Here is a 22,200-nt window from a genome sequence, read left to right on the forward strand (position 1 = left end):
AATTATCTCTTGTGAGACTCAAACCCTGCACCTTGTGTTTGTAAGGCAAGCACCTTAACCATTAGGCCACCCTCCCAATCCTAACTAAAATCTCTTTGGGACCACTATTGCCGATATGTTTGTCTCTTCAGGAAAAAGGCAAAGCCTTGCAGAATCTTAAACATTTTTGTATTCCCTATCCATAACTTTCAGAGGAAGTATTCCACTAGGTCTACTTTTGTTTGCAGGCAGCCTCCTCAGACCACCAAAGGCAGGAAGGGTTGAAGAGTTCGTCCTGCTAAATCTTCTCAGGCTGCTGTGGCTTAGAAGCCTCCTTTATTGGACAAGCCCACTTCTCTGACTTTTTGCCCCCCTCTCCACTTCCTCATAGTACATGGATGCTTGTTATTGCTGTATAACAAAGAAACTTGTTAAGCTAGAGGAAGCAGTTGGCAAAATCCTAGCCCTGCAAGCCGGGCACTCTGACACTTGGGAACCCTGAAGGTAATCACAAGGAAAGCCACTGTGGTTTAGTACATAAATAGAAGGGGATCCACTCTTACCAGCCGTGCTGATTAATAATGAAAGTTTGGGGAATAACCTCTTGTGCAAGCCTTGTTCTTAAGGCATCATTTTTCTCTTCAGACGTGAGCAGTATAGATTATCAGCTGAGCAGATTTAAGCAGCCAAGTATGTTAGGTACTGGATCCCAGGGTTTTCTGAAGTCTAGTCACAAGGTAGAGAATACAGATATCTGTTAGCTTCAAGGGTCAACCACTAGTTCGTGATAGTTTTAATCAGATATACACACTGTGGAATTGTGTTCTCCATCCTTTGGGTAGGGGCTTTACTTTATTCCTTCCATGTATTCTACTGATCTTCTGTGTTGAAGACTGCAAGGGTGGATGGGGTAAAGTACATAATTATATCTTGTTGTGGACAAGGAAACCTGGTTCTCCCTGTAAATATATATGGCACAGAGGGACTAGTGCCAACCCACTGGATCTGTGCCCTGGTGATTCACAAAGGGTGAGTAGTACATCCCAGACTCAAAATCTTAATCTTTCAGATTAGATGATTCCCTTCAAGGCAGATTTCTTGCAGGCAGCACTAGGAACTCTTGTATAGCTAAATCCAAGAGCATTTTTCCATGTAGTATAAGCCAAGGAGGTTTCCTTCTTAACAAATTCCCATAGCCAGAAGTCCGTAAAGGAATGATTTTACACAGGTCTTTTCCATAGCCTTCAAAGTGCACATTTTGGGCATTGCAACTTGATTTTCCCCATCCTTTGCCAGCCCAGTCTGTGGTAAATATTTTTTGTTAAGGGAGTCGTGTACTTGAAACATCTAGAAAACTGGTACCTCCACCCATGTACTTTGTCTGCCAGAAAAGACCAGTTGTTCTTAATTCTTTAGTGACACCTAAGTTTTTGTACTTAAATTTTGTGACATTTGCCTTGGACAGGTGAATCTTTGAGCTGCAAGTCTTGTACTAAGAAGCGTGCAATCTTCTATGCCAAGTAAGCTTTGGGGCTAGCCTTTCATTTCATGCTAAAAGTGATATGCAAGTTGGTACCCAACTAGGCTGTCCAGCTTCCACTCTTTGCTTCCACTTTTTTCTGGTTTGTAAAAAAAAAAAAAATCCACTTGGAGATTTAGTGTCAGATCAGTTTAACTTGCAGGGACAGAATAACTCATGCTGAGTAATTAATTTCTGTACATTATGTCAGACAAGCAGGACAGCCTTGTCCCAAAGCAACCCTATGTAAATGCCTAACAGTATGCATCACCTTCTCTTTATACAGCCATAGTGTGACTGCTGCAGTATAGGCGTCCCCTCCCCTACTCCCACCTCTCGAGAAGCTTCTTCCATCTATCCAAAGAAGGCAGGAGGGACAAGGAAAGCTCAGTCCTTTCGAATACCCTATAAAGTCCATACACCCCCTCTTTTTAGAGGACTTCCCTAGCGGACTTGTAATCAATATCTTAAAATACCCTCTCCCTTTTTTGCCCTTAGGGCTTTACAAACCAGAGATGGGGCATTTACTTTGGTTGTTCTGGTGAGGAACACTTACTTGTCATCTAGTTAAAAAAAATGAAAATGGTGAGGTTTGCTGTTCCTTTAAGCCATGGCGCAGCCAAGGACCTGAGCTATGGGAAGAGACTAGCGCTACATGAGGGACATCTGAAAGCAACAGGAAGTTGGACATGAAGCAGATGTTTGCTTCTAGCTATTTCCCAGAGATAAGGAATTATTGTACAGCAGTGACCTTACTTGAACATCTGTGATTATGACATAGCCACACAGTTGTACTTTTTTCTGTCTGAGTACTTTGGAAGCAAGGCTACTTTTAGGGCCACTCATCTTGTCTATTTGTTCTGTCACATAGTACCTAGACAAGCAGAAAAACCTAAAGGAATACTGCATGTCATCTTTGTCCAGTTAAAATTCCATGGGACTTTTATTTTTATGGTTGACAAGTGTTCCTGTCCATAGTTTGACTGCAGGCTCAGCACTTTTGAAATGTTTCTTGTAAAATGTTTTTCTTTGTCACCAACACTTTGCAAGTAGGATCTTCATGCTTCTGGTCCTAGTGTATTGGCAACCTTGTCTAATCTTTCAGAAGTTTGGGTATCTGTTGGGTCTAACCCGCATTTCTGGTCAGAAGTGGATTCTTAGTAGTCTCTGGATTATTTATTTGTTTCACTGTGTTTTTTGGGAGTGGGGTTCTCTCTGAGTCTGTTCATTCATTTCCTTGTATTTTTTTGGTGGGGAAGGGGGTAGAAAGGAGAGAGTGAGACCTTCACATAGCAAATGTTCACCATCTATTCAGATGTTACCAAAAGCAGTTGCACAAGCTTAAGAAGACTGACCAGTTCCTCTCTTTAACTCTGTAGCTTTTCGACCTTGTGGCTGCCAAGCAGACACTTTCAAAATAGACTTCTAACTGCATTATTCCGTACTATCAGACAGCCATCACTCTACTGTTGAATGCTGTGAAGAAAGCCCACTTCACTACTGGTGAGACTGCCTCCAGTGGTTCCTTTAAGAATTTGTCCTATTTGTCTTGTCCATCCAGTACTACTTGTGGGTCCTGGAGCTGCTTGTTGGAGCTTCAACCTCCTTTAAACTTACCCTGCCATTATCCCTTGGGGGAACCACTCTCCTCTGACCTCATTTGCTGCCATTGTGTGTGGATGCCTCTGGTGCAGCTAAGCACTCGGTCTTCCTTTTCTTAATGATTTATTATCTTTTCTGTTTAGAATTGTTCTGTTCTATTTATTACTTAAAGATTTCCTGTTCCTTATAAGAGTTCTGTTAACTTTCAGAGGCTAGTTTTAGCCATTATTTTCCATCTTGTGTGATGTAGATGGGGGGGGGGGGGCTACTGACCTTTTGCTTTTATTTGCTGTTTAAATAAATTCTGAGAAGTTTCTCTGTGCTATTTTTCTTCTATTGTGTAGTATTCTGTGGCTTTTGGTTAGTTAGGTGCCATTTTTGGCTGTTTATAGAATGCTGGTGTCAGACAAAAGTTTTTCAAAATGTGTTAAATGTGGTCATAAAATTCCACCCAGGACACTCGCGATCTTTGTTTAGTGTGCCTGGAGCAGGAGCATTTGTCAGCCAACTGCTTCATATGAAGAGCCTTTGATCCTTGATCTCTTGTCAGTTGAAAGAGCAAGCTTATTTGGAACTGTTTACTCCCACCAGACCCCTTCGCTGTTAAGCCCAAAAAAATTAAAGAAGAATAAAGAAAAATAAAAACTAAAGCACAGAAAGGATTTTGAACCTGAGAGAAGGAAATAGAAGATGCCAGTCCTTCGTTGGCTTAAAAAGTTCCAAGACACTCACCTACCTCTTGTTCTTCTAGATAAGCTTCCTCCAACACTAGACACTTGGGTCTCGTCATCATCTTGACAATTATTCTTTTAGGCAGATCAGCAGTTTATCATTGTCTGAGTGAGAGCTTCCTAGTTTCATTTCTAAGCCACCTTTTGCCTCTTCACTTAGATTTCTCAAGTCCTTCAGAAATGCTTTGTACATGAATTGGGAGTACATAAGGGCTTTTCTAAAAACTGGGGTTGAGATGGGTATCATTATCCTATCCCTTCAGTGTCTAATATCGATTGGTCTGACTTTTTCTCACTCATTCTTCCCCCTTCCCTGGCCCATAGATTAGTATTAGGCTAACTGCCCTTGTGGGCCATTTTCGGCCTAGCCAATTACCCCATGTGAGAATCAAACCCTGCACCTTGTGTTTGTAAGGTAAACACCTTAACCATTATACCAACATTCCACCAGTGTGTCTACACCAGTAGTTTTAGAGCCTGGACAATTCCTGGAGCATGTTGGCTCAGTTCTGTTTGTAGATATCCTCCATCCGATTGACGTGACACCAAAGCCTTTGACGACAAATGGATCTTGGAGCCAGGCCCTGTATACTGAGCGTTGTGCACTGTCATCGCCGCCAACCAGTTTGATTCCTCTTGGTGTCAGTATTCTGCCTTGGAGCTGTTTGCAGTGATCTCGAGAAGGATCTTCTCGAGGCCCTCCATTCTCTTTCAGTGCCTGGCACGTTCAACCCGGTACTGCTTACATCCATTTCTGGTGATGTACATGGCTTCAAATGAGGACTCCTTGGTTTCTGAGGACGTAAGGTTGGAATTGTATGTTATGGAGAGGTTAATAGCTTCTCCTCTGAGAGTTTTGATGCAGGCTCCAGCTATTTGTATCCCAGCCTACTCTTTATATATGTTCCATGGTCAGAACAGAGTAGATGGCTCCATAAAAGTGACTCTGCAGCAGTAATTTCATTCTTCCATGGAGTTTGATTTTCCCCTACCCGATGTTCGTCTTAAGAGGACATGCAAAAGGAGGCATATTCACTCCCCAGTGGAGTCACTCACTATAGACAGATTTAGATGATAGAGCTAGATCTCCTGCAGAAGATGCTACATTTGGTACAGTCCTGGAAGTGATATGAGGCAGTGGAGATTGACCCACAGATATCTCTTGTGTGGTCTGTTTTGCCAACTCTGTGGTGGATATGGCTGCCAGGCAGGCATAGCAGAAGCTTGTCTCCTCAGTAGCCATCCCTAGGAAGCCATTAAAAATCCCTCCCCAAAGATAGATAATTGAGGTCCGAAGGTCTCTTTGTAGATTTCTTGATTGTAGCAAAGGCAACCAAAAGAGTATTTGGAAGAGTCTGCCTTTATTCATCTGTCCAACAAAGGAGTCCATGGCAATGTCTCGTGTAGGGAAGCAGGCATAAACTTCAGGTACTTTTGCCTTTAAGAGTGCTTTTGTTGCAGACATTGAACTGCAGCCACTTAGTCTGTATTTACCAGGATCTCAACCACAGCTTTGTTAAAACAACATTTGAGGACTTTGCTTTCAAGTGTTCCTCTGAATTCTATCTTGTGGTTTACTGTTGGGGGCTTAACTCAAGGACCCTTCAAGGTAGGAGTTAGTACTGGATAAAATAGGCAGTTTTCTTACTATCCCAGTTAATCTATAAGATGGCTGTCTTAATGGATCAGGTATATCCTGTCTTCATCCCATGTGAGGGAGATGTGGAATTTCTACAATTAGATTCCACCAGCATTCACTTGTCATTGTATATTTTGGAACAGTCACTCGGTTGCCCATATATATGGGAATTTTTTTTTTTTTTGGCAAAATCTGATTGATGAAAGAGATGAGATCAACCAAGGCTCCAACAATAAGGGGCCTCCCATATTTCAAATGATAAAATATGATCTGATGTCCATTTCATTCATTCCTCAACTGATAGGTTCGGGTCTGACACTTGGATCTGACTCGTACATTTTTGGGATGTCCATTTCATTCATTCCTCAACTGATAGGTTCGGGTCTGACACTTGGATCTGACTCGTACACTTTTGGGAAGTTGCAGTCAGTTTGTATGACTTAGTACTGAACATTTCATTTGGGTTTATTGGACTTGATTTTCTTGTAATATAATGTAGCAGTATGGTGATAGATGAGCTGTGTAGGACATAAGTGCTTGTGCTTAAAGCACTAGTTCTTGGTAATCAATCCAAGGAAAATAAGAATGCAGTTTGTCTTTGGTAAATGACAGGTCTGAAGTAGTTAACTTCATTTGTCCATCAACCTATGGGTTATCGGATCCATATCGGATCCGAGCCAGCAGCTTGCCTATTTGTTTAAAGTGACAAGAAAAAGGATTTTTCTCACAAAATTGACACCACTAAGCCTGGAAGCTCGATCAAGCTGCTGAGAGAACCGCGGCAAACTAGATCTGAGGTCAGGAAGGGATAGCAGGGGATTATGGGTTAGAGGGAGGAGCTTGGAGCTCGGATCTTAGCTGTTGGAAGCTGCTGGCTCGGATCCGATCCCATCTACCTCTTGGGTGTTCCCTCCCGCCGATCCCCTGGTAGACCTGATTACTACCAGGGCATGGAAGGAACCGGACACTGGATCCCATTCCAAAGAGGCCGGACAAAATTCTCAGCCCCCCTTTGGACAGGTCATGTTGGAGCAAGGGAGCCCCGGTAGATGCCATGTTGGTGGTGGCCGCCACCAAAAGGGAACTGGCCCAGGAGAGTTCCTCGGTCCATCCTCCAGACAAGGAGTCTTGGACGATGGACCATCTGGGGAAGCGGCTGTTCGCTTCAGCCACCTTTTCTGTGAGGTTGCTGAATTATATGGCACACGTCATACGGCTCCAGCGGGATCTTATCAAAGAATACGCTGGGTCACCCCTAGAGTCCATATCGGCAGAGGACAAGAAAGTGTACTCTACCCGGATTGCCACTCTCAAATCCATCTCCAATACCTCTATGCGGTTACTGTCCCATGCCACAGAAGGGGCTGCTAGAGCTAGCAGAGCAGGCGTCGTCCTGCTGTGACAGGCGTGGCTCCGTAACTGTGATTTCATGGAACCCTTTAAGGCGTCGTTTGCAAATGCCCCGTTTGATGGGTCTGCCCTTTTTGGCAAGACCGTACACGACACACTGGTCCAGAGCGAAAAAGACGGGAAGACATTGTCTGCCGTCGGAGTCTGCTTCTCTGCTCCCCAGAGGTCCTTCTCCAGGAACCAAAAGGGACAGAAGAAGATGTGGTTCCGGAAGTCTCAACAGTCCCGTTTCGCTCCGGACCCCTTGTCCTTCAGAGGCAGAGGAGGACAGGGTGGACGCCGCCCTAGAGGCAGAGGGGGCCCGAAGAACTTTGGGTCCAGAGAACCTTTCTCTGATTGGCCCCACGCAGCAGCCCTGAAGGGTTGCCCCACTGTTCCATTCTGGAGGCAGTCGGGGGGCGTTTCTCGAGGCACCTGGCAGCTTGGGAGTCCATTACAACAGATCGCTGGGTGCTTCAGATCATATCCAGAGGCTACAAGATCCCCTTTCTCGATCCCCCTCGCAGTCCCCGCAGCCTCCCAGATGTCCCACCTAATCAAAAGGAGGTGGCAGCCGAAGAGATACGCTGGCTGCTAGAAAAAAGAGCAATCCAGCACGTCCCCCCAGACCAGTCCGGGTCAGGCTTCTACTCCAGGTTCTTCTTGGTGCCAAAAAAGATGGGGGACCTCAGACCAATCCTCGACCTGTCTTTTCTGAACCTGTCAGTAGCCAAAGAAAAGTTCTGGATGGTCACTCTTCAATCCATTCTCCCCCTTTTGCAGGAGAACGACTGGATGTGCTCCATAGACTTCAAGGATGCGTACTACCACATTTTGATGGACAGACAATCCAGGAGGTTTCTCCGCTTCTGGCTGGGAGCCAGCCATTACCAATTCAGGGTCCTTCCCTTTGGTTTCATCACAGCCCCCAGGGTGTTCACCAAAGTGTTAACGGTCGTAGAGGCCCACCTGAGACTCCAGGGAATTCAGGTCTTTCCGTACCTGGACAACTGGCTCCTGACTGTCCCCACCAGGCATCTACTTTGCACTGCCAGGGATTACTTTCTCCATCTAGCTCCCGAGCTGGGGATCACGATAAACATCGAAAAATCTTCCCTTCTTCCAACTCAAATTCTAGATTTCATCGGTGCCAGATTGAACACCAGCCAGCTTCTAGCCTTCTTGACTCCGGACTGGCTACAAACTCTGAAACTCCATGTACTGGCCCTTCTTCAATCCCCAGCTCCCCCAGTGGAATTGGTCCTGAGGGCTCTGGGCTCGATGGTGGCACCCATCAACCTACTTCCCATGGCGCGTTTAAACATGAGAGGTCTTCAGTGGACCTTACAAGTCCAGTGGTCCTTGCTTTCACACCCCCTGAACTTCCCCGTTCCTCTCAGCAGGGTATGCAGGAAAGCCGTCTTATGGTGGCTCCAGACCCTGGACCTCTAGAAGGGGCGCCCCTTCTCTGTGTCCCCTCCTCTAGCCACGGTGACCACGGACGCCTCTCACCTCGGGTGGGGGGGCACTGCTTGGGCAGGACTGTCCAAGGCATGTGGAACCATTCGGAGACCTTATTGCATATTAATGTTCTAGAGATGAGAGCGGTGCTTTTGGCGTTGCAAGCACTTCAAAGCCTTCTTCCCTTGGGGACAATTGCGATCCAGACAGACAACATGTCGGTCGTCTGGTATATCAACAAACAAGGGGGAACCAGGTCCTATCCACTTTGTCGAGAGGCCATGAGAGTGTGGGATTGGGCTACGTCCACCAACCGCTTTCTCATAGCGACGCACATTCTGGGACAGTCCAACATTTTGGCAGACAGACTGAGTCGATCTATCCTGTCACCGTACGAGTGGTCTCTGAATCCGAAAGTAGCAAAGCAAATCTTCTCCAAATGGGGTCAACCTTGCTGCGATCTTTTCGCCTCTCCTTTGAACACAAAGTGCAGCGACTACTTCACTCTAATTCCCCCACCCGGGGAATCTCCCAGGGACGCTCTGGTGCATGTTTGGCCATCCGGTCTACTTTATTCTTAATTCTTTATTCTTAACCTCCTCTGCCCCTGATGCAAGATTCTACAGAAAGCCAGACGGTTGGGGAGCAGAATAATCCTCATTGCCCCATTCTGGCCTTGTCAAGCTTGGTTCCCATATCTATGGTCTCATCTAGTGAATACCCCATGGATTCTAGATCCCATCCTGGATCGGATTTCTCACCCATCAAGCCTGTCGACCCCGAATCTGGACAACCTCAAGCTCACAGCTTGGTTGACCCAGTTCCAGTAATAGCTAGGACTCCCGGTATCTCGTCCCCTGTCAAGGCTATCCTAGTAGCCGCTCACAAGCCATCTACTAGAAAAATGTATAATAGTAAATGGAAGCGTTTTTCTATTTGGGCGGAGCTTAGGAACCTAGATCCATTTACAGCTACATTGCCAGCTGTTCTAGACTTTTTGTCAGGTTTATTCGACCAAGGTGCTAGCTCTTCTACGGTCAAAGTCCAGTTGGCCGCAATCTCTCATTATCATGTTGGCAGTGATCTCGGCCCTTTGACTTCGTCCAAATTATGTAAGACCTTCCTAAAAGGAACTTTCCTACTAAGACCTCCGGTAAAAGATGCAGTCCCTCCTTGGGATTTAACTCTTGTAATTCAGTCTCTAACAGCTCCTCCCTTTGAGCCTGCAACTTTGGTGGATCTAAAATACTTATCTTGGAAGACAGCTTTTCTTGTTGCCATAACCTCGGCCAGAAGGGTCTCAGAGATTCAAGCCCTTTGCGCCAAGCCACCGTATTTGGTCTTCCACAAGGAGAGTCGCTCTCAGGACCAACCCTTCCTTTCTGCTCAAAATTGCATCGGAGTCTAATATCTATTAATCTACTAGTCTTCTTCCCAAATTATCAGAACAAAGGTGAATACAAGTTGCATTCTCTAGACGTACATAGGCAACTAAGATTCTGTTTGCACAGGACAGCTGATCACAGGAAATCAGACCAGTTTTTATATCCTTTGCTAAGTCCTCTTTGGGAAAACCTGTATCAAAAGTCACATTGTCCAGATGGATTTCCCAATGTATCCTTTTGGCATATGAAAGTTCAGGCCGGCCTACACCTCAAGGAGTCCATGCCCATTCTACCCGATCGATTTCTACCACTGCGGCTTTTCGATCTAGGGTGTCGTTGGATGACATTTGTTCAGCAGCCACTTGGGCTTCATCTCATACATTTATAAATCACTACAAGTTGGATTTTGTTTCCAGAGGGAGTGCATCCTTTAGCTCTGCAGTGCTCCGGGACATCCTAACATGAGGACCTCCCAAGAATCAGGTAGCTGGGGACTCTGTCCCATAGGTTGATGGACAAATGAAGTTAACTACTTCAGATTTAGAAGTTATGTGCTTACCATAACGTTTCATTTGAGTAGGTAAACTTCATTTGTCATCAACCGTCCCTCCCTCCATTCCCCTAACCTATATGGATGTTCTAAGGTCTCCTGCTGTCATGGTGGACTATTTCCTGGTTAGAGTAGGGAGGTGGTTCTTGGTATCGTATGGTTTATGGATAGGCAAACTCGATCTGAGGTCAGGAAGGGCTAGCAGGGTATTATGGGTTAGGGGGAGGAGCTTGGAGCTCGCATCTTAGCTGTTGGAAGCTGCCGGCTCGGATCTGATATGGATCCGATAACCCATAGGTTGCTGACAAAGTTTACCTACTCAGATGGAACGTTGTGGTAAGTACATAACTTCTAATTTTAGACTTTTTTTGTAGTGCAGTATTGTGTGCAAAAAACATTGAAATCTGACTTTTTCTTAGTGATTTGCCAAGTGCCGCAATGCATTTTTCCACTTGTCTTTATTTGTTTGTACTGTATTTAATAAAAAAAAATTGAAAACTTATTCAACCTTTCCCCCCAAATAATTTTAGGATTTCCTTCCCTGACCTTATCCTTGGAGTAACGTATGTTGCATCCATTTATTTTAATGGGGCTCCTTTGAGCATGTGCATTGTTACAGCCATTAAAGACTGTGGAAGCAACATACATTTTTACTACACTGATTACTACTAAATTAAAGTTTATTGTTTACCTCAGTGACATTAGTGTATGAAAACAGCAGTTTTTAAAATTGTTTTTCTCCTTGGAAGTGATGTTGATAATGGTTAGAACCAATATTCGGCAGTTTTTGCACCACATGCAGTGGTGCAAACGTAAGAAAAAAGTTTGAACAATCACTTCAATGGTTGAACATTTTTAGAAATAGTGGTTTGTTTGCACAGCTCAGCATAGGTTCATAGGAGATTTAGGCTATTGGCCCTAGGGCCTTTATAAACCTACCCATGTTATACCCTTGTTCCCTTATTGACTAAGTTATATGGTCTATATTTGCAGTGCGAGTCTATGGTCAGCACTGACTGCCTTTTTCCAAGAGGGACACAGGTGACACCCCCGGGGCAAATTTACTGTCATCCAGTTATCTAAGTTACACTTAAATAGGGTCATTGAGGAGGTCTGTTTTATGTGAATTGGAAGTTTGTTCCAGAGGAGTGGCAGTCTGAGAGACATGCCTGTCTCTCCAGCATGGCCTGTTAGTGTCGCAGGCTAGGCTAAGATCCATAGAATGAGTCCCATTTTACTTGCGGATGTGCAGCATTTCCGTTAGAGCAGAGTCCAAGGACTGCTCTGTAGGCCAGGCACAAGTCGCCTCTCAGCAGCCTATAAGATGCAGAGTACAGTGATAGGGCCTTCGGTCTCTCCATGTGAGTTGTGTTGAAGGCCCTGAATTTCTTGGTGAGAAGCCTCTGAGGCCTCTCCAGTTGCTGCAGGTGTCTGGTGAGGTACATACAGAAGGGAGCTTTGTAGTCTGTTAGTGGTTGTATGTGGGATGAGTACAGAGGAGTTATAATATCCTTAGCTCTGGATGTGATGGCCTTCCTTATGAGCTCTGCAACATAGAAGGGCCTCCTTACCACCGTGGACACTTGGTAATCGAAGCTGAGGTTGCTATCAACCTGTGTTCCAAAATCTCTCACCAGAGGGTAGAGCTAAGGGGGTACTGTTAATATTGTAATTTGCATATAACGCATTTTTTTGCATTTAGTTCAACTCTGTGGCTTTGGCATCAATCATTTGTCTGTGTAAGCCCTTTTTGTCGTATGTCAGCATCGTTGGGGGACTCAGTGATTGCACCCAGTTTGCGGTCATCAGTGAACTTAAGCCACAGGCCATCAGTTTTGGCCTAGACTTCTGAGAAATAGATTCCAAGCAGTAGAGGGCCCAGCACAGATCCTTGTGGTACACTACCAGTAACTGGTCTGCTGTGGTGGAATCCTCAACTTTGACTGTATGCATTCTGTCGGTGAGCCATTTGGCTGCCCACCTAGTGACATATGGGTTAATTCCCAACTGGGTGAGTTTCACATTGATGCCTGGGTGGGGGATTGTGTCAAAAGCTTTGGGTAATTCAGGATAGGCTGTATGTACTGTTTTTGCCTTCATCCAGTGCTTTGGTGACATTCTCGATGAAGTCCACCAGGTTTAATAAGCATGATCTACCCTTAATGAAGCCAAATTGGGTCAGGTCAAGAGTTTGAAGGTCACTTATGTCTTTGTGATAATGTCCATGATGATTCTCTCCATAGCCTTGCAAATAAGACTGATTAGGCTTATGGGTCTGTAGTTCCCAGGGTCGGTTGATGAACCCCATTTGTGCAAGAGAAATACTGTTGCTGTTTTCCACTCTGCTGGAACAAAGCCAGTACTTAGACTGTGGTTGAAGAGAGTGTGAAGTGGTTCTACTAGGCCCTGATGTCCTTCATGGATGCATCTGCAGTCATAACAACTGGGTTGTCCTGTCGTCAGGCAGCCCTTCAGTCGGCCGGATTCCAAAGTCCAGGTCCGGCTTCGGCTGATGTCGCACTTCACCCGACGTCATCTCTGTTGGTCTTCGGGTATAAAGGCATCAGCCGACGCCATTTTCCTCAGTCTTTCTTGCCGCGTGGCGCCCGAAGCAGAAGCTGTTCGCAAGTGCCGGTCGGTCGGATCCAGAGATTACTTCTACGAATACTACTTCGAAGACTTCTAAAGCTAAGTACCCCGTTGGGGACTCTTTCTTGCCTCAGCCGATGTCAGAAAAAGTTAATAATTGTTTAACCTGTGGGAAACAAATACCTCATAAAGATTTCCACTCTTATTGTCTGCCTTGTTTAGGCCCAGCCCACGACGTAGCAGCCTGTTCGGCCTGTGCTTCTTTCAACCGACGAACGCTTAGGCGTCGGTCGGAGTTTGCTGAACAGTTTTTCGGTTCTGTTTTTGCGTACATTATGCCGTCGGATCCTCCGACTACCCAATCTGCCAAAAAACGCAAAGATAAAGACCGACACTCGCGGTCCGCGGTTTCGGCCGAAACCATGGTTAAGCAAACATGAGTGTCTCGGTTTCGGACGAAACCGAGAAAACTGATCAAAGTACAGCTGAATCTATCTCTACAACTGAGGCCCCTGCTACCACTCTTGAAACGGCCTCAGAAATTTTATCCACTACGGTGGTTGCCACTGACTTATCAGACACCATTCCCTTGGATGTCTCTACCCCAGCACGTGGTGCTGCTAGGCCTCCAGCAGCCATGTCCATTAAGGCCTTCGCCAGGGCTAAAGCAGCAAAGACTACTAAAACAGTGCCTGTTAAACCCCTACAACCAGGCCCTCCTCTAGTTCTCAAATGCTTACTCTGGCAGAAGATTTAATTTCATTAATTAGAGGATCTCAATCTCACCCAGACAGGGCCTCTCAGCCCCCAGAGAAGAGACCTAGGGCAGAGCCCCCTGAGCCAGTGTCCTCTGAGTCTGCCGATGAATCAGACATAACTGATCAGCCAGAGGCTCCTTTCTCCAATTTTGAAGACTCTGATGCTGAAGAATCCATCCCAGCTGCTTCCCCACCAGAAGAATTCTTCTTTGGGGAAACCTTACATGCCATGCGAGAGCAGTTCCAATGGCAGCAACAGGATTTTTCAGACTCCAGAAAAAGACTTAGGACCTTTCTGCACCTTCCACAGCACAGGCCCTTAGCTATACCTCCTGTTCTCTCTGTGGTGGATGATGCTTTCAATGATGTCTGCTCCGCACCAGATTCTTTACCTCCAGCCCCTGCCAAACCAGACAGATTTTACAGGGTGCCAGACACTCATCACCACCTTTACAAGGCCCCACTTGCAGACTCCGAAACTATATCCCAGGGTCCCAAGGCAGTAGCCGCGACCATAGCTAAAACCCTATTCCTTCTGAATGGGCAGCAAGGTCATTAGACAGATGGGGCAAAAGGTCTACACTTCAGCTACTCTCTCAGCTAGAGCTTTAAACTGTCAGTTTCACATGATACAATACCAAGAGTTTATGCTTGATCAGTTAACTAAAAAGCTAACCACTGATGAATCTCTTGATAAGAAATATGTAATAGAAATGGTAAATAACATACAACAGGTTAGTAACCATTCCTTAAAATGTGGCTATGATGCACTGGAGGCTTCATTTAGATCAGCCATGACTGGCACAGTGATAAGAAGGCATGCATGGCTAAAGGAGCAAGCTTTACCGGATCATGTTAAAGCTAAGTTGCTAGATGCTCCTATGGATAAGACAAGTTTGTTTGGTACACCTGCCCAGCAGGTTATGAAGAAAATGGAAGAAAAGGCAAAATCTGTTCAAACGGTCAAAGATTTCTTGCAGGTTCAACCCCCAAGGTTTAGCAGGAACTGGCCTGCCAAAAATTGGTCCTTTCCTGACTCCACAAGATTTCAAAGGGGCAGGAATAGACGTTCCAGAGGCAGAAACCAATCCATGGGAGGTTCCTACAGAGGACGACAGTGGCAAGGTAACAACAGAGGCACAGACACAACCTCTGCCACTACATCAACACAACCACAGTGACTTAACCCTAAATCCGCCTACCAGGGAACAAATAGCAGCTCCTCTAGGCGGAAAGTTAACCTTATTTTCAAAGAACTGGCACTATATAACAAAAAAGTAAATGTAAAGTGAAATACCAAGGTATTAAGACCGATCTCTGCTGCTCCTAGCTCGAACAGGGCACAATCCACACGGTGATATTGTTAGTACGCCTCAATCTTACTAACGAATCCAATCAGTTAGTTAATGAGTTTATTAATTGATAGATTTGGCGCCAAAAGTAGTATAAAAGTAAATGTATTTCTGTTTGTTGTAGGTTCTGAAGAAGTCTGTCATAAACAGATGAAAGCGCTTAACCTGTGTTGTTCATTTGCATTTGTAATTTTGTGCCTGTAGCAGTTGTGCTTTGGTGATTAAAGCTTTTGGAAAATCCTTCGTATTAGTGTTTGGATTCGTTAGTAAGATTGAGGCGTACTAACAGTATCACCGTGTGGATTGTGCACTATATAACAAAAGACAAGTGGATTTTACAAACCATAGATCAAGGTTACCGGTTCCACTTCCACACTTTACCAGTCAAAAGAGGAATGCCAAATCTACCTCCAAATCAAAAAACAGAGGCTCTACAACAGATAATGCAGTTAACAAACATGAGAGCTGTGGAAAGAGTGCCAACAGCAGAGCAAGGAAAGGGGTTCTACTCCAGACTATTCCTAGTTCCAAGAAAGGAAAAAAGTTGGAGACCAATTCTCGACCTGTCCACCTTAAATACATACATCATTGTCCCAAAATTCAAAATGCTGACCCTACAGCAACTTCTTCCCATGCTGGGCAAGGAGTGTTGGCTGGTAACTCTAGATCTCAAGGAGGCATACCTGCACGTCCCCATTCGACCAATCTGCAGAAGATACCTCCGATTTCTTGCAGGATCAGAGCACTATCAATTCTCAGCATTGCCCTTTGGCTTATCTACTGCGCGCAGAGTATTCACAAAATGCCTGGCATCAGTAATCGCCCATTGCAGACTACAGGGAATTCAAATTTACCCATACCTAGACGACTGCCTGCTACAAGGGGACAACAAAAGCAAGCTGACAACAGATTTACAAAGGGTCATTTACTTGCTGCAAGCACTGGGATACACAGTCAATTTACAAAAGTCAAGGCTGATACCATCCCAAACAAGGACATTCTTGGGCGCGGAATTGGACACAGTAAAACAAATGGCATTCCTAACTACAGAAAACAAAAGAACTCCCTCTTTACTTCTTGGCACTAACAAAACTGAACAAGTTAATAGCAAGAAAAGTACTGCAGGCCTTGGGCTTCATGGCATCATGCATAATCTTGGTTCCACTTGCCAGACTACATATGAGAAAACTACAGTGGTACCTAAAGAATTTATGGTCCCAACACAGACACAGCCTAGAAACAGAAATCCCACTAATTCCATGCTTAAAACAGGAGTTCCTATGGTGGGCTCAGGCATGCCAGTCAAACCCAGGGCTACCCTTTCGCAGATGTCAAGCAAGCCAGACCATCACAACAGATGCTTCAGACCTAGGATGGGGGCCCACATGCTGGACAAATGCGTGCAAGGATTGTGGACACAGGATCAACTTCACCTGCACATCAACCTAAAAGAAATGCTGGCAGTAAAACTGGCAATCCAAAAGTTCAGACCATTTCTCAAAGAGGGCCAGTTGATGATAAGGACAGACAACACCACAGTCATGTGGTACATCAACAAACAGGGAGGCACTCATTCATACCCCCTATGCAGAATGACTTTGGAGCTGTGGACCCTGGCACTCAGCTACAACATCCAGTTACAGGCAATATTTGTACCGGGAAAAGAGAATACTCTAGCAGACATATTAAGCAGAACCACATCGGATGCCCACGAATGGAAGCTGCACCGGACATCTTCAAGACCATCTCAAAGAAATGTGGAATGCCTCAGATAGATCTATTCGCATCACCTCTCAATCACCAGCTCAAAAATTCTGCACAAGGACATTCCACCCACTAGCATGGAAAGTGGATTCGCTCTCCTTCAGCTGGAAAGGCCTAACAGCATATGCATTCCCACCTCTTCCCTTGATACACAAGGTATTACTAAAAATCAAGGAAGAACGTCCAAGGATAATCCTGATAGCTCCAAACTGGCCAAGACAACACTGGTACCCACTGCTGAGGAGCATGTCTCGAACAATATGTGGCCAATACCCCTGATGCCTTTGATGTTAACTCAGAACAACTACAGCATCATACATCCAAACCTAAAAACGTTGCAACTGACTGCATGGAACATCACATAGCAGCAGCTAATCAAGAACTTTCCCAAAGAGTTAAAGACATTATTCTTGAAGCACGCAGACCTTCAACAAGAAGAAACTATGCTGGAAAATGGAAAAGGTTTGTAATTTGGAGTACTGAAAGAGGAAAAGATGTGTCAAACATAGATATGCCTAACATTCTGGAGTATCTAGCCGAACTTCTTCATTCAGGCCTGTCCTACTCCTCCATCAAGATACATGCATCAGCTATTTCAGCAGAATACAGCTTTGATCCACCGTTTTTTTCGCACCCTTTGCTCAGACAGTTCCTCAGAGGAATCAAGAATGTAAAACCTCCAAGGAAACCACCATTACCAGCTTGGGACTTAAACTTTGTGCTAGAAAAATTGACACTATCACCCTTTGAACCAGCAGCAACAGCAGACCTACAACACCTGTCATGGAAAACTGCTTTCCTACTGGCAATTACTTCAGCAAGGAGGGTTTCAGAACTACAGGCCTTAATGGAAGTGCAACCCTTCCTAATCTTCCACCAAGATAGTGTCCTTGAGGACTAATCCCACATTTATGCCTAAGGTGGTATCCAGAGTGTCTTTAAACCAGGCAATCCACCTACCTACTTTCTTTTCCAACCCACAAAACAGAGGGGAAAGAATACTGCATACCTTGGATGTACATAGACAGCTACGCTACTACTTGGACAGAACAAAAAGTAGCAGAAAGACTGACCAACTTTTTGTAGCCTATGCAACAGGAAGGGAAGGAAAAGCTATTTCCAAACAGACAATCTCCAAATGGATAGGAAATTGCATACGATTCTGTTACTCCTTCCATGGAAAACCAATTCCACAGAACATAAGACCTCATTCTACAAGGGCAACAGCCACTACCACAGCCTTCTTACGAGGAGTGGCAACCAAAGACATTATTGAGGCGGCTACTTGTACCTCCGTGCATACATTTGCCAAGCATTATAATTTGCCTCTATATTCCAGATCCCGAGCAGGGTTTGCCACTGCTGTACTGCAAGGGATCCTAAACACACCATAATCTAGCTTTATCCTCCTCCCCTTGTTGGCTATGGTATTCTACCCAGTTGTTATGACTGCAGATGCATCCATGAAGGACATAGTACAGTTTTGTACCTACCATAAATGTAGATGTCCGAACTGGATAGCATCTGCAGTCAGGATTACCCTCCCTCCTTCCCCTCTGTGGTACTCCTAGGGTGTTTACCCTCCTAATAGCTAACTGGTGGGGGGGAGTCTTTTATGGTGTATTTGTTTGTATATATGTACATACATGCTTATTTCTGTGTTTACCTCTATCTTTTTGGAAACATTGGCATCTATCTAAATTTTAGCCTTCAAGAGGGCTACTGGCATCTGGGGCAAGAAACACTGAGGAAAATGGCGTCGGCTGATGCCTTTATACCCGAAGACCAACAGAGATGACGTCGGGTGAAGTGTGACATCAGCCGAAGCCGGACCCGGACTTTGGAATCCGGCCGACTGAAGGGCTGCCTGACGACAGGACAACCCAGTTGTTATGACTGCAGATGCTATCCAGTTCGGACATCTACATTTATGGTAGGTACAAAACTGTACTTTTTACAACATTTAGTAGGCAGCCTGGGATGTTATCCGTTCCCATAGAGGCTGTGTTTTTGGCCATGGAGAATGTGCTTATGACCTGCTGTTTGGAGATGCTAGGTATTGCACTGGTGACAGGTATGCTTTGGGGAATGTCTGGTGGGGACGGAGGGGGGTGAAGTTTGCAGTAAATCTGTCTGCTAGCATGTTGGCAATGTCCACAGTCAGTATTATGAGTGGTACTGTCCAGTAGTAGTTTGGGACAAAACTAGGCTTTACCTTTTAGATTTCTGATGTAGTTAAAGAATGCCTTATGCTTACCTTACCTAGGGATGCTAGTTTAGCTTCATAAGTGACTTTAGAGGATTTTACATGATATCTGATTTGCTTGTTCAAGTTGTGGAGGGTGTCCTCCTCCCGCTGAGTCAGTTCCCTCTTGTTTTTAGACATTAGTTTCTTCCTCTTGATATCCACCAGAGTGACTTGTTGTTTTGCGAGGACCTTGTTTTGATCTGTTCAGGTACAACTTAGTCTGTGCATTTGTATAAGTGTTTATACAGAGCATTTGTGTACACCTCTGTTTAGAAATCATTGTTGACAGGGGTAGCATGGGGATTTGAAACTGTTTATGCCATTGCTTAGGATGCTATAGTTTGGTTTGGAGAAATATTTCATCCTTTTTGCTCTTGGGGGGGGGGGTCAGGTATGATCGTTACTTTGAACGAGACTGATTTTATGATCGGACCTTATCAGCGAGGGTAACACATGGGGTAGTGCAGAGCTCCCCTGTGTTGGTGAGTACTAAGTCTTGGACATTCAAGCCCCTTGTGGGGGTGCAAACTATTTGTTTCCGAGCATTTTCATTAACAAAGTTCAGGAGCCGTAGGGCGTTTGTGTTTGTGCTCATATGACTCTCAGTCGATGGAAGGATAGTTGAAATCACCCATGACCAAGGAGTTTGACTGTATAGCGAGTGACTCAAGTAGGTCCAGGTAGGCAGAGTGGTTCTCGTGGTTCATGGTGGGGGACCTGTAGCTTACAATGATATGGAAGGGGTTTCACCTACAGTTAGTTGGACTTGGAGTAACTCTAGGGAGTTATACCGTTTGACCAGTCTTGAGGTATATTTGTCTTTAATGAAGTTGGATGCACTTCTGCCTTTGGTTCTTTCACATTTGTTTTGAGGTGTCTGAATGTGTGGAAGACATTGTAGTCTTCCATGGTCGGGGTGCTGTTTGTGACCTTGAACCATGTCTCTGTGACTGAACAGACATTGGCATCTTCCAAGGTAAGGAGTATTTCCATTGAGTGCAGTTTCCGATTTAGACTCCTAGCATTAAGCAGCATAGCCTTGAGTTTGTCTCTGGTAGATATTTTTGCTTTGAGAATGTTGTTGTTATGACATTGCCTAAAAAAGGCACTATGGGGAAGACAGGTACCTTTGCCAGTAACCGAAAGCCAAGAGGTGACAGGTGAAGACCATCTCTGGCAAAGCAGCGCATGGTCTGTCAGCCATATCTTCTAAGACTGACAGATACTGGATCCCCCCTGGATTGACACCAGAAGCTGCCAATTGCTGATGTCAGTCATTTTTTGTTTATATTGAGACTTCATCCTGGGTGAAGGTAGAATGCTGCTTAGGTCTAGGGACATACGTGCCTGAGACACATAATCTGAGAGCTCAGTCATGTCTCTCTTCATATAGTCCAGTGAGGTGCATCTCAAATCATTCATTCCAACATGGAGTATGACAGAGTCATAACGGTATTGGTTGAGAGACTGGAGTTCGTGCATGATCTGATGGATCGTGGCACCTGACAGGCAGCTGACTGTGACCTTCTCTTTGTCCATCCTGGTGAGTGGGACATCTGTGTGTGTCACTATGGAGTCACCTATGATCAAGATCTTTGTCTTTAATGAAGGTGGATGCACTTCTGCCTTTGGTTCCTTCGCACTCGTTTTGAGGTCTGAATGTGTTTTGCTTTAGGGGCTTATTAGCTGAGATACTGTTGTTTGTATTATGTGTAGTGAATTCTGTTGGGTCTGCAGTGTGTGCAGTGTTTGTGCTTGGGCGATCTCTGATCTTTAGGTAGGCTTCTAGCGAGTACCTCTCTGTATGTTGGTTTGTGTGTTGTGAGCTTATTTGCAAGAGATATGAAGGTATGTGCTGACAAACCTGTTTGATATGTGGTTTGTTGTTAGGTGAGAGAATTGATTCCAAATTCATAGTGTAGATACATCTCTCACATGTTGTATTTGTTTTAGGAGTAACTGATTGCTAGTATACATAAGACAATTGCTACATTATCTCAGGATGTGCATGTCCATCAGGCTGGCTGGAGAAATGGTGGGAAACTGTCCATCTATTATGACAGGTGTATACTGTAGTAACTAGTGGGGAGTGGGCTACATTGACTCTCTCTTGCTGTAAGACTAAGTTCTCTGGAGGGCTAGGGGTAGAAAACTCCATCAGTGCTTCACAGTGCACAGCTAAGTTGTCCACAAGGCAGCAGTGCAATCTGAGTAGCTCCGGTAAACCTGAGTGCAAACACGACACTTAAATACAAGCAAAGTTAAACCATTTTAAACAAAGTAGGCAAAGCGAAATCCCAAGACTGAGCCTTATTCCAGCAGTCCTCAACTCAGATGGGTCCTTGGGTGCACACTTCTGCCATAAGGGTGCAGGGGTGGCCTTCTTAATGTAAGATGGCTGGTTTAGTGCTCAGTTGATACCAATCAATCTAGATTCAGCAAGCCCGAATCTAGCCGATGCTATAAAATACAGAAGTATTAAAAATTCAAAGTGTAGAAAATTTTGGTCACAACAGCAAAAAAAAAAAAATACAGTTTAAATAAAGCAGCAATTCAGTAGAATACTCCCACAAGAGTGTAGACCACAAACCTTCCTAGTGTTAAATAAGTGGTCTGGAACTAGAGTGCTTAAACCAGAACAAGGACATTTAGAATAACAAACACAATAAGCCTTCACCATCAATTCCCAGCTTAGAAGGGTATAGGCTGTACTCTCCTGCCAAAAGAGTCTAGACCACAAGTCTTCCTAATGTAAAGTAACTGATTTGGAACCCAAGTGCTTGAACCAGAACAAAGACACTCAGAACAACAGACACAATATGCCTTCAATCAGCAATTCCCAGCTCAAAAGGGCAGTGGCTACCCTCTCCTCCCACAAGAGTGTGGACTACAAACCTTCTTAATGTAAAACTGGCTTGAAGCCCAAGTGCTTAAACCAAAACTAAGAGACTTAGAGTAACAGTTAAAATTTAATCAGGCAACTAACAAGCAGTAATAAATGCAGCAGAATAAAAGCAATTGAAAACTTTTAAGAACAAGCAGCAAAACCAAAATAAAGTAGGAAGAAACACAAATTCAGTAAAAGCAGCTGAGTAAAGGTAATTTTTATGTCTTATATAATTTGGCCAGTTGATATCTTGCTCTCATGTGGAGATTGGTTACAACCTCCCCAGAAAACACAATCAGAAAAGCATTTTACCACACAAAGAAATGAAAGTCAATCATATGTAAGCC

The 22,200-nt window shown here is 44.7% G+C and overlaps 1 protein-coding gene across 2 annotated transcripts in view; it reads left to right on the forward strand.

Annotated features, from left to right (window-relative positions):
- Positions 1-22,200, forward strand: part of VPS13A (vacuolar protein sorting 13 homolog A) — a 4,910,496-nt gene that overhangs the window by 841,724 nt on the left and 4,046,572 nt on the right. The window lies entirely within an intron of this gene.

Source organism: Protopterus annectens, chromosome 2.part0 (assembly GCF_019279795.1).
Source record: "Protopterus annectens isolate FY-2018-M chromosome 2.part0, PAN1.0, whole genome shotgun sequence".
Classification (NCBI taxonomy): Eukaryota; Metazoa; Chordata; order Ceratodontiformes; family Protopteridae; genus Protopterus; species Protopterus annectens.